The sequence below is a fragment of the Heptranchias perlo genome, chromosome 21 (assembly GCF_035084215.1).
Source record: "Heptranchias perlo isolate sHepPer1 chromosome 21, sHepPer1.hap1, whole genome shotgun sequence".
In the NCBI taxonomy this organism is placed as follows: domain Eukaryota; kingdom Metazoa; phylum Chordata; class Chondrichthyes; order Hexanchiformes; family Hexanchidae; genus Heptranchias; species Heptranchias perlo.
The window spans coordinates 30,038,899-30,048,590 of record NC_090345.1 but is presented as its reverse complement, the minus strand read 5'-3'; the positions used below and the strand labels follow the sequence as shown (position 1 = coordinate 30,048,590).

Below are 9,692 nucleotides of genomic sequence, written 5' to 3'. Positions count from 1 at the left end.
AAGATGTTTGGATGATGTGTCTGTCGTGGTTGAACAGCTATCAGAATGTGTGACTTGTGTGTGGATTGCAAGTGTGGTACTATATGAGGGTGAGATGCAGCATCCAAAGTGCAGTGTTGCATATGGATGGGTAGAGTTTGATGGTGGGTGGGTGACGGGGGGGTGTCATGCAGTGTTACGATTAGTAGGATATGCCACTTGACACTTGCATTCACTCACCTTGACCACTCGTGTCAAATCATTGAACTTTTTCCTGCACTGTATCCACATGCTTGGTGCAATGCTCCTGGCATTCACTTCCAGCGCCACTTCCTCCCATTGGCTCTGCAGCTGGTGTCTGAAGGGTCTCCTGCCACCCTGCGGGTACAGGATCGCTCTTCGCTCCTGCACTCCCTCTACTAAGGTCTCCAGTGCGCTGTCGGAGAACCTCGAGGCACGCTGTCTTGCCGCTCCAGCCATTCCATCTGTCATCCTGCACTGCTTCCATTGACAGTGCACCTCCCCTTTAAGAGGTGCAGGCTGCCTTTAACTAGTGCTGGCCACACCCTATATCAGGTTGCCTGCTGGTGCGTGCAGCCACTCAATGCTGGCTGCATGTACAAATCATGGAAATGAGGATGCAGCATGAAACTCACCCGCGCCTGGATTCGGGGGTTATCGAATTTCACCCCCCAGAACTCTCACTCCAACTCTTCCAAACTTTGGTACCATCCTCACCTCTCCCTGTGCTACCAAAGTCCCCCCCCGGCACTGCTGGTAATCCCCATCACCTTACTCTGAACGCCAGGTACCTAACTACAACCTGGCACATCATGCCTTACCACCTTGTCGTGCATCCTGCACTTTAAAAATGTAAGAAATAAAATTACATAGATAATGGAACCAGCGTACCGCCAGACTCACCGTGAGCAATGCTTTGGGTATTGGGGAGTGTTACTAACACCAGCAGTAATGTAAGTTTTTCCCTCGCCAGTAAACTGGGTTAACATTATGTTTTAAATTTTTGCCATTCTCTGATACCATCAGAGCTCTGTGTGGTGATATGAAGAGGAGATGTTAACAATACCACTGCCAATTCATCTTCTTTTTGTTTGGGTGTTACTATTGGAAAACATAAGGTCAAGCCCACCATTCTTATTTCTGTTGCTGTTCAGCCAAGTAAGCTAGATATTTTTTTAAATCTTCAAACGTGTGAAAAATAACTAGACATGTTCCTGAATTATCTCCTTCTGCTCCCTGACGTTCTTAGTTTTGACAGTCAAAGAAAATACTTGCTGCATTTTATCCTGTGGACTGATATTACCATGTTTAAGATCCTACATCCTGTCAGTGGCTGCCAATGGGACAGTTTGTTTCCTTTTGATTTGTCCTGAGGGATGTGGTAGGGTGCTGGTTATTACTGTTTTTATTTGCTTTGGGAAAAGAGTTAACTTAAGTTCAAACTTGAGCCTACATCAGATGTGAATTGATGATCAGGAGCCTGCCATGAAGATTATTTACTGCTGTATACCGCTGATCCATCAATTTTCCTTCATAGTGTTATAACCTGTATCAAGTCATAGAGTGTTCTGATTAATTATACCAAGATAGAAGCCATAGTCTTAGCATCCCGTTCCCTTGGGTATGAAGACTTCTTTTCATTCTGATGGATCAAATGAAGCATTAAGTACTTACGAGTGCAGATTACCTGCAACGCTTATAAACAGCTAATGATCCTTCCATTCTATGTGTTATTGAAGAAGATACGGAAAGGTGGTCTCTATTTCTCCTAATTGTGCTTGAGAGAATCTGTCTTCTATACTTACTTCAAATACTCTTGGTGCACTTCCCCAGGGCCACCATCAAAGAATTTAACTGACAGCTATCCCACTTCACATGGAATAGTAAGTGACCTCGGATTATACTCAGATGTGTTCAACTCCCTATGTCTCAGGGTAGCTTTGTAATTGCCTATTCTAGTACTGATCTACCCGGGTTAGGTTGATGTGAAATTCAGGCTCTGAATTCACGATTACATTCCTGTTTGGTGATGGAACTTAGTAACTTCCCAATCCAACTCAGAATGATATCTAAATGGGCACTGCACTTGGGCAAGCATTTGTTACTTCTTCCATATCCTACAAAGCTCTTCCACCAATTCAGCCTTAAAAAACTTTGATGTTCTTCCCATTGTGGATGTGGAAATGCATCTGTTTCTAAAACAAAGGGCTATGCATGCTTTCCATCTGGAGTTGAATGGTCAATATTTGCAATGCCTATAACACTTTTAATAAGAAATTATTTCAACAACACTTCCAGGTACAATATTTTCTTCAGCCCCATCCCAGCTGTTGCAGGTGCTTAAGTAAGGGGTGGATTGAGGTTCCGCCTGTAACTAAGCCCCATGGGCACTCCTGTCCTGGCATATCTGGGTCCCGGTGGAGTTTGCGGCCGTTCTGCTGGACTCCCACCAGAGATATGGCGAAAGTCCACTGGAATAGCCTTGCAATTTCAGCCCTGAAATAATTAACATTGATTGTTAATTGTTAAAGTTAGCAAAATAGATTTCTCACAGCACTTATTGTAGCAACCTTTTTTCCAATATATCTGAAGCATAAATATCCTGAAGTTTCATGTGCTTACTCTTTGAGAGGGTCAGGGAGAAATTATGCAGAATGTTCTCGCAGGGTATTAAATATGCCCAAGAGAGGGTAAATTGTACATTTTCTGTGGTAGGGGTTGTGTTGATGGGAAAAATGATCTGTTCTCATTGCAGTTTTCTTAATTTCAGCAATTTCTTAGTCTTTTTTTTATTCGTTCATGGGATGTGGGCATCGCTGGCGCGGCCGGCATTTATTGCCCATCCCTAATTGCCCTTCAGAAGGTGGTGGTGAGCTGCCTTCTTGAACCGCTGCAGTCTGTGTGGTGAAGGTTCTCCCACAGTGCTGTTAGGAAGGGAGTTCCAGGATTTTGACCCAGCGACGATGAAGGAACGGCGATATATTTCCAAGTCAGGATGGTGTGTGACGTGGAGGGGAACGTGCAGGTAGTGTTGTTCCCATGTACCTGTTGCTCTTTTCCTTCTAGGTGGTAGAGGTCGCGGGTTTGGGAGGTGCTGTCGAAGAAGCTTTGGTGAGTTGCTGCAGTGCATCCTGTGGATGGTACACAATGCAGCCACTGTGCGCCGGTGGTGAAGGGAGTGAATGTTTAGGGTGGTGGATGGGGTGCCAATCAAGTGGGCTGCTTTCTCCTGGGTGGTGTCGAGCTTCTTGAGTGTTGTTGGAGCTGCAATCATCCAGGCAAGTGGAAAGTATTCCATCATACTCCTGACTTGTGCCTTGTAGATGGTGGAAAGGCTTTGGGGAGTTAAGAGGTGAGTCACTCACCACAGAATATGCAGCCTCTGACCTGCTCTTGTAGCCACAGTATTTATATGGCTGGTCCAGTTAAGTTTCTGGTCAATGGTGACCCCCAGGATGTTGATGGTGGGGGATTTGGCAATGGTAATGCCGTTGAATGTCAAGGGGAGGTGGTTAGACTCTCTCTTGTTGAAGATGGTCATTGCCTGGCGCGAATGTTACTTGCCATTTATCAGCCCAAGCCTGGATGTTGTCCAGGTCTTGCTGCATGCGGGCTCGGACTGCTTCATTATTTGAGGGGTTGCAAATGGAACTGAACACTGTGCAATCATCAGCGAACATCCCCATTTCTGACCTTATGATGGAGGGAAGGTCATTGATGAAGCAGCTGAAGATGGTTGGGCTTAGGACACTGCCCTGAGGAACTCCTGCAGCAATGTCCTGGGGCTGAGATGATTGGCCTCCAACAACCACTACCATCTTCCTTTGTGCTAGGTACGACTCCAGCCACTGGAGAGTTTTCCCCCTGATTCCCAATGACTTCAATTTTACGAGGGCTCCTTTGTCCCACACTCGGTCAAATGCTGCCTTGATGTCAAGGGCAGTCACTCTCACCTCACCTCTGGAATTCAGCTCTTTTGTCCATGTTTGGACCAAGGCTGGAATGAGGCCTGGAGCCGAGTGGTCCTGACGGAACCCAAATTGGTGAGTAAATGCCACTTGATAGCACTGTCGACGACACCTTCCATCACTTTGCTGATGATTGAGAGCAGACTGATGGGGCGGTAATTGGCCGGATTGGATTTGTCCTGCTTTTTCTGGACAGGACATACCTGGGCAATTTTCCACATTGTCGGTTAGAAGCCAGTGTTGTAGCTGTACTGGAACAGTTTGGCTAGAGGCGCAGCTAGTTCTGGAGCACAAGTCTTCTGCACTACAGCCAGGATGTTGTTGGGGCCCATAGCCTTTGCTGTATCCAGTGCACTCAGCCGTTTCTTGATATCACGTGGAGTGAATCGAATTGGCTGAAGACTGGCTTCTGTGATGGTGGGGATATCGGGAGGCGGCCGAGATGGATCATCCACTTGGCACTTCTGGCTGAAGATGGTTGCAAACGCTTCAGCCTTGTCTTTTGCACTCACGTGCTGGACTCCGCCATTGTTGAGGATGGGGATGTTTACAGAGCCTCCTCCTCCCGTTAGTTGTTTAATTGTCCACCACCATTCATGACTGGATGTGACAGGACTGCAGAGCTTTGATCGGATCCGTTGGCTGTGGAATCACTTAGCTCTGTCTATAGCATGTTGCTTCCGCTGTTTAGCATGCATGTAGTCCTGAGTTATAGCTTCACCAGGTTGACACCTCATTTTTAGGTACGCCTGGTGATGCTCCTTGCATGCTCATTGAACCAGGGTTGATACTCTGGCTTGTTGGTAATGGTAGAGAGAGGAATATGCCAGGCCATGAGGTTACAGATTGTGCTGGAATACAATTCTGCTGCTGCTGATGGCCCACAGCGCCTCATGGATGCCCAGTTTTGAGCTGCTAGATCTGTTCTGAATCTACCCATTCAGCACGGTTGTAGTGCCACACAACATGTTGGATGGTGTCCTCAGTGCGAAGACGGGACTTCGTCTCCATGAGGACTGTGCGGTGGTCACTCCTACCAATACTGTCATGGACAGATGCATCTGCGGCAGGTAGATTGGTGCGGACAAGGTCAAATGAGATTTTCTCTCGTGTTGGTTCACTCATCACCTGCTGCAGGCCTATTCTGGCAGCTATGTCCTTCAGTACCCGGCCAGCTCTGTCAGTAGTGGTGCTACCGAGCCACTCTTGCTGATGGACATTGAAGTCCCCCACCATGAGTACATTCTGTGCCCTTGCTACCCTCAGTGCTTCCTCCCAGTGGTGTTCGACAACGAGGAGGACTGATTCGTCAGCCGAGGGAGGGCGGTAGTTGGTAATCAGCAGGAGGTTTCCCTGCCCATGTTTGACCTGATGACATGAGATTTCATGGGGTCCAGAGTCAATGTTGAGGACACCCACGGCCACTCCCTCCTGACTGTATATCACTGTACCGCCACCTCTGGTCAGTCTGTCCTGCCGGTGGGACAGGACATACCCAGGGATGGTGATGGAGGAGTCTGGGACGTTAGTCTGCTTTAAATAGAATATTCTGGCATGTTTACACTTTTCAGATGAGCTAATGTTTTGCAGCCTTTTCTCCATATTCATAATTTCAATTCATGTAAGATATTTTTATGAAATAATTTTTAAAAAATGATTTTTCATTATCGTGTGCTCCAGCTCCATAATCGAGCTGATGAACACAATGCACAGGTTATATTGTTATGGTAAATAGGAAATTAAGTGCTTATGATAAAGAATAGCTGGATAAGATTGTGAAATATTTATTAATGAAAATACTGTGAATTATGTACATACTTTCAAAAAAATCAGTAAACTTATTGAACCATAATTGTAATGAAAATTGGTGTTGCTTTTGATAAAATTAAAATACTGACTTTTCCTTTCAGATATTGCATAAGCTACTCAGATATTGTCTGGAGGCATTACACTACAAAACTGTACTGTAAATGGGTTACTTTACCACAAGCACCTTTTAAAATCATTACATCATAAAAAGCCAAATTTTAGAATGTACAGGCAGTCTCTTATAGATCGTTATCTTCTAATGTTTTAAACACCAAGCTAGCACTACTAATTAGGCACCCTGCACTTCATGAGCATTAACTCACTAGAGGCAAAACAAATTTAATAAAGAGCACACGTAATGTAAATAATTTGTCATACTGTACCTTTTTCCAATCTTACTATTACTATTTTCAGACACTGATAAATACAGAATACATAACTGAACTAAAATCGCCATGTTATTTCCTTAAATACTCCAATTATACTTTTAACAGTGCAATTTAATAAGCTGGTACTTTGGGCAGGACTTATTCCTACTCTACTGTTAGAGCTACTGGAATAATGGTCCCACTTTGTCTTGATATTCAGTATCAACATTACTCATTGGTGGGTTTAATGTTAAGAACTGAATGGCCCAGAAATGCCTTTTAGAACTAGCTTTTTAAAAAATAAAAAACACTAGTTAAAAACAATGGCCTTGAAATGATGCCATGGGATACTAACATCCAAATGCTCAAATGTGCTCATCTTAAATTGCAATCTCGGCTATTTTAGTGTGGTAACAATTATGTTAATGGGCCAGAACTTGCGCCGACCGGCATGGCAAGGCCGTCCGCCCATCCTGCGGATAAAAAGTACAAAAATACTTACTTTGCGGCCCGCAACGTCCACTTGCTCCATTTTGAATTCTTTTCAACTTGTGCGCTCTGAAATCAGGTTCTCATTCGCATCGGACAGACTATGGGAATGGAAGCCATGCCCACAGAATCTGTCAGGAAGAGAAGTCACGCCCACAAGCAGGCAGGTTGAAATCGTTCATTTAAAGTAAACTTCTGTATGACAGTATAAATAAAAAATGAACATATCTTATAAAAAGTCAAGCAAATGATTTAATTTAATGAAACAGACAGAAGTTAAAAGTAAAAAAAATTATTATTTTTTTAAATGATGATCAAAAAATAATAAAATAAGAATAATATGACATTCCACATTCTTAAAATTTAATTTTTAGTTTTATCGCAGTAATTAAGAGTCATCGCGCTTTTATAAAGTAGTTTAGAGCTGGTATTTTTCAACGTACCTTTTGGTGGTGTAAGTATTTTTGTTCCAGCTGGGCAGATGGGTAAGTTTACGAACGTTCATTGATTTGAGTGATTGTAACGTAGCATGCCCCTTTAATTCACAGCTATGAAACTGCTGGCATACCAATGGGAGCAAGTTCACGAGTTCTGGGTTTTAGTGCACATGTGTGCATTCCTGAACTTACTCCATCGATTCACCGATGGAGAGAGAGGATGCCATTATGGAACGGTGTCCCGAGGTGTGCAATTTCTGTGCCATTTTCTCCATTAAAATAGCGCAGAGAGGGGAATTTCAGACAAATGTACTGGTATACTAACTTTGTTCATTAGTATTCCACGGTGTCATTTCAAGGTCAGTAGGTTGAATTTTTAACTAATTAAATTTTCTTCCAGCTTTAAAGAGGACATTTTCATTATCATGGAGGTTATGCACTGTTACAGTGTACTGATTGTTAACAATTGATGAGTATACAGAGAGATGAAATGATTTACTCTAAACTTATTGTAACTTTGCTTATATGACAAGTAAGAATGTGATAGTTTGTGCTTTAAATAATGTCAATACACGATTAAAAAAAATCGAGGATCAACGAAGTAAATGTTTATGTTGGGGATGTGTGAACTGGTATTACCTGCAACATTAAATTAAAAAATATTATCTTCTAATGGAAATGCTTTTATGATGTAATTATCCAAACACCACACAGATATGATTGTCTAAATTTCTTAGTCATCGTATCTGTCACAGTAGTTCAGTTTGTTAAATGAAGCTTTAATGGTGTTTTATCTGATCTTCCTCAGTCGAATTCTGTTTTCTTTGTCCCTCTTTTTGATAATATTTATGAATTGATTGAAGAAGCGTTCTTGATCTTTCCTCTTTTGCACCAATCTTAATCGATGATCTCTTCCATATTTTTCTGCAAACTCCTGGAAAGTGGACCTTGACAGGGAAGACAAGAGACGTAAAATGATGATCAGTTCACGCACTAGTCTGAACATGAAGCAACAAACCCATGAATTTACTTTAAAAAGCAAATAAGAGTTGCTGTTGGCTGTAAAATGTTTCACTTTTTAAAAGTTTTGTAGTTAAGAGTTTGCTTGAGAAGATGATACATGTTATAAGGCAGAATGACAGTACAAGCAAACTGGAGACCACGAACAATTTTTTCATCGTTTTGCAAATTAAGCAAACGATAATAAAACTTTATATCAGAGGGTCAGATATTTTACTTCAAGACAGTTTTTCTTGAGGATAAAGGTCAGGATTATTGAAAGCTCTGTATTTCAGCATGCTGACATTTTACAAGAATAAGAATGCTGCTCATTCAATTCTAAATTCTATTTCTTTTAAGTAAATTCAGCAGATTTAATAGGTACGATGACCATTCCACAGAGGTATAAAGGTACAGTATTGTCATCACAGATATTTCAAATTTGACAATACTGCGGCAGATAACACCCATGTCATTATAAACTACAGCAAAAAAAAACCTGGTACACACATTGCATTGACAATGAATGAAATACAAGTCTGTCACATGTAGCTGGATGAGTCAGGTTATAAACCTGAAAGGAGCAGATGGAAAATACTAAAAAAAAACTTGGCATCCTATAAAATGACACAATAATATGCTATCATTCAAAGATGATAAGTTGTGGTCTGCTATGAAATATGATTTTAATTTCAATAAATAGAAAAACAACTCACATTTCTTGGTGAATCATGTTATAAGCTCGTAAATAGCTGAGTGATGTTATTGTATGAAAGTTTAATGCATTCAAATCAAATTCCTTTCTTCTCCATTCTATTGGAGGCATTAACCATTTAAAATAAATGGATAAACAGCTCTATTGAGCTTAATTTAAAATGAGTGTGTTAAGTCTTCATGCCACAGCATTGCTCATTATAATTTTCAGGCTATAATCCATTAATATATTTGTTTTTACTTTAATTTTTTTCCTGACCAGAACAGATTCTGGGAAAGGAGAAACGAATGCAAAAAGGCATGTTGAAGGCACTATATAAATGTTGTTGTTGTTGTTATAAGTGGCTTATCTTTCCTTTGTGAGGCCAGGAGAAGAAGGCATGCTCCTTTGGGCCCACATGTAAAGTTGTGGACTCTCCTAGTCCGGACTACTCCCCCCTTCCCTCCTGCGAGATGCTCCAGAAGCACCCTCCCTGCAATTTACCTGCTTACGAGAACTCCTTTGGTGCTGGCCTGTGGTCTCTGGCTGCCTGAACTTCCGCTCCTGCCCACTGGCCAGCTGCCAGGCAGTTAAGATAACCCAGATCTCAAACTTAGACCTGTGAGTGTCTTTTGCACCTCAACCCCCAGGCCCCCCGATCGCCTGAAACTCACTGGGGACTAAAATCTACCCCAAGGATTTTGAAGCAATTGTAAATAGGTGCATTTAGTTGTAGAACATATGAAAGTTAAGTGAGAGGTTCAACATTAAGATTGAAATCAATAGTAATGTGTTATGTTCCCAACCAACTTCATGACCTACATCATGATAAATGTGATGGAGAACATGGAGTGAAGGTAGGAAAAGAATAAGTGCCATATCTAGAAATCACAGATGTTGTAGTGTTCCTTTAACATGGGATAAGCTT

General features: G+C 42.1%; 1 long non-coding RNA gene across 1 annotated transcript in view; it reads left to right on the top strand.

The window, feature by feature from the left end:
- The first annotated feature begins 7,280 nt into the window (after positions 1-7,280).
- LOC137340099 (uncharacterized) overlaps positions 7,281-9,692 on the top strand; it is a 32,868-nt gene continuing 30,456 nt past the window's right edge. Inside the window, exon 1 of the long non-coding RNA XR_010966704.1 lies at positions 7,281-7,430. This is a non-coding gene — a long non-coding RNA (uncharacterized lncRNA). The remainder of the gene's footprint in view (positions 7,431-9,692) is intronic.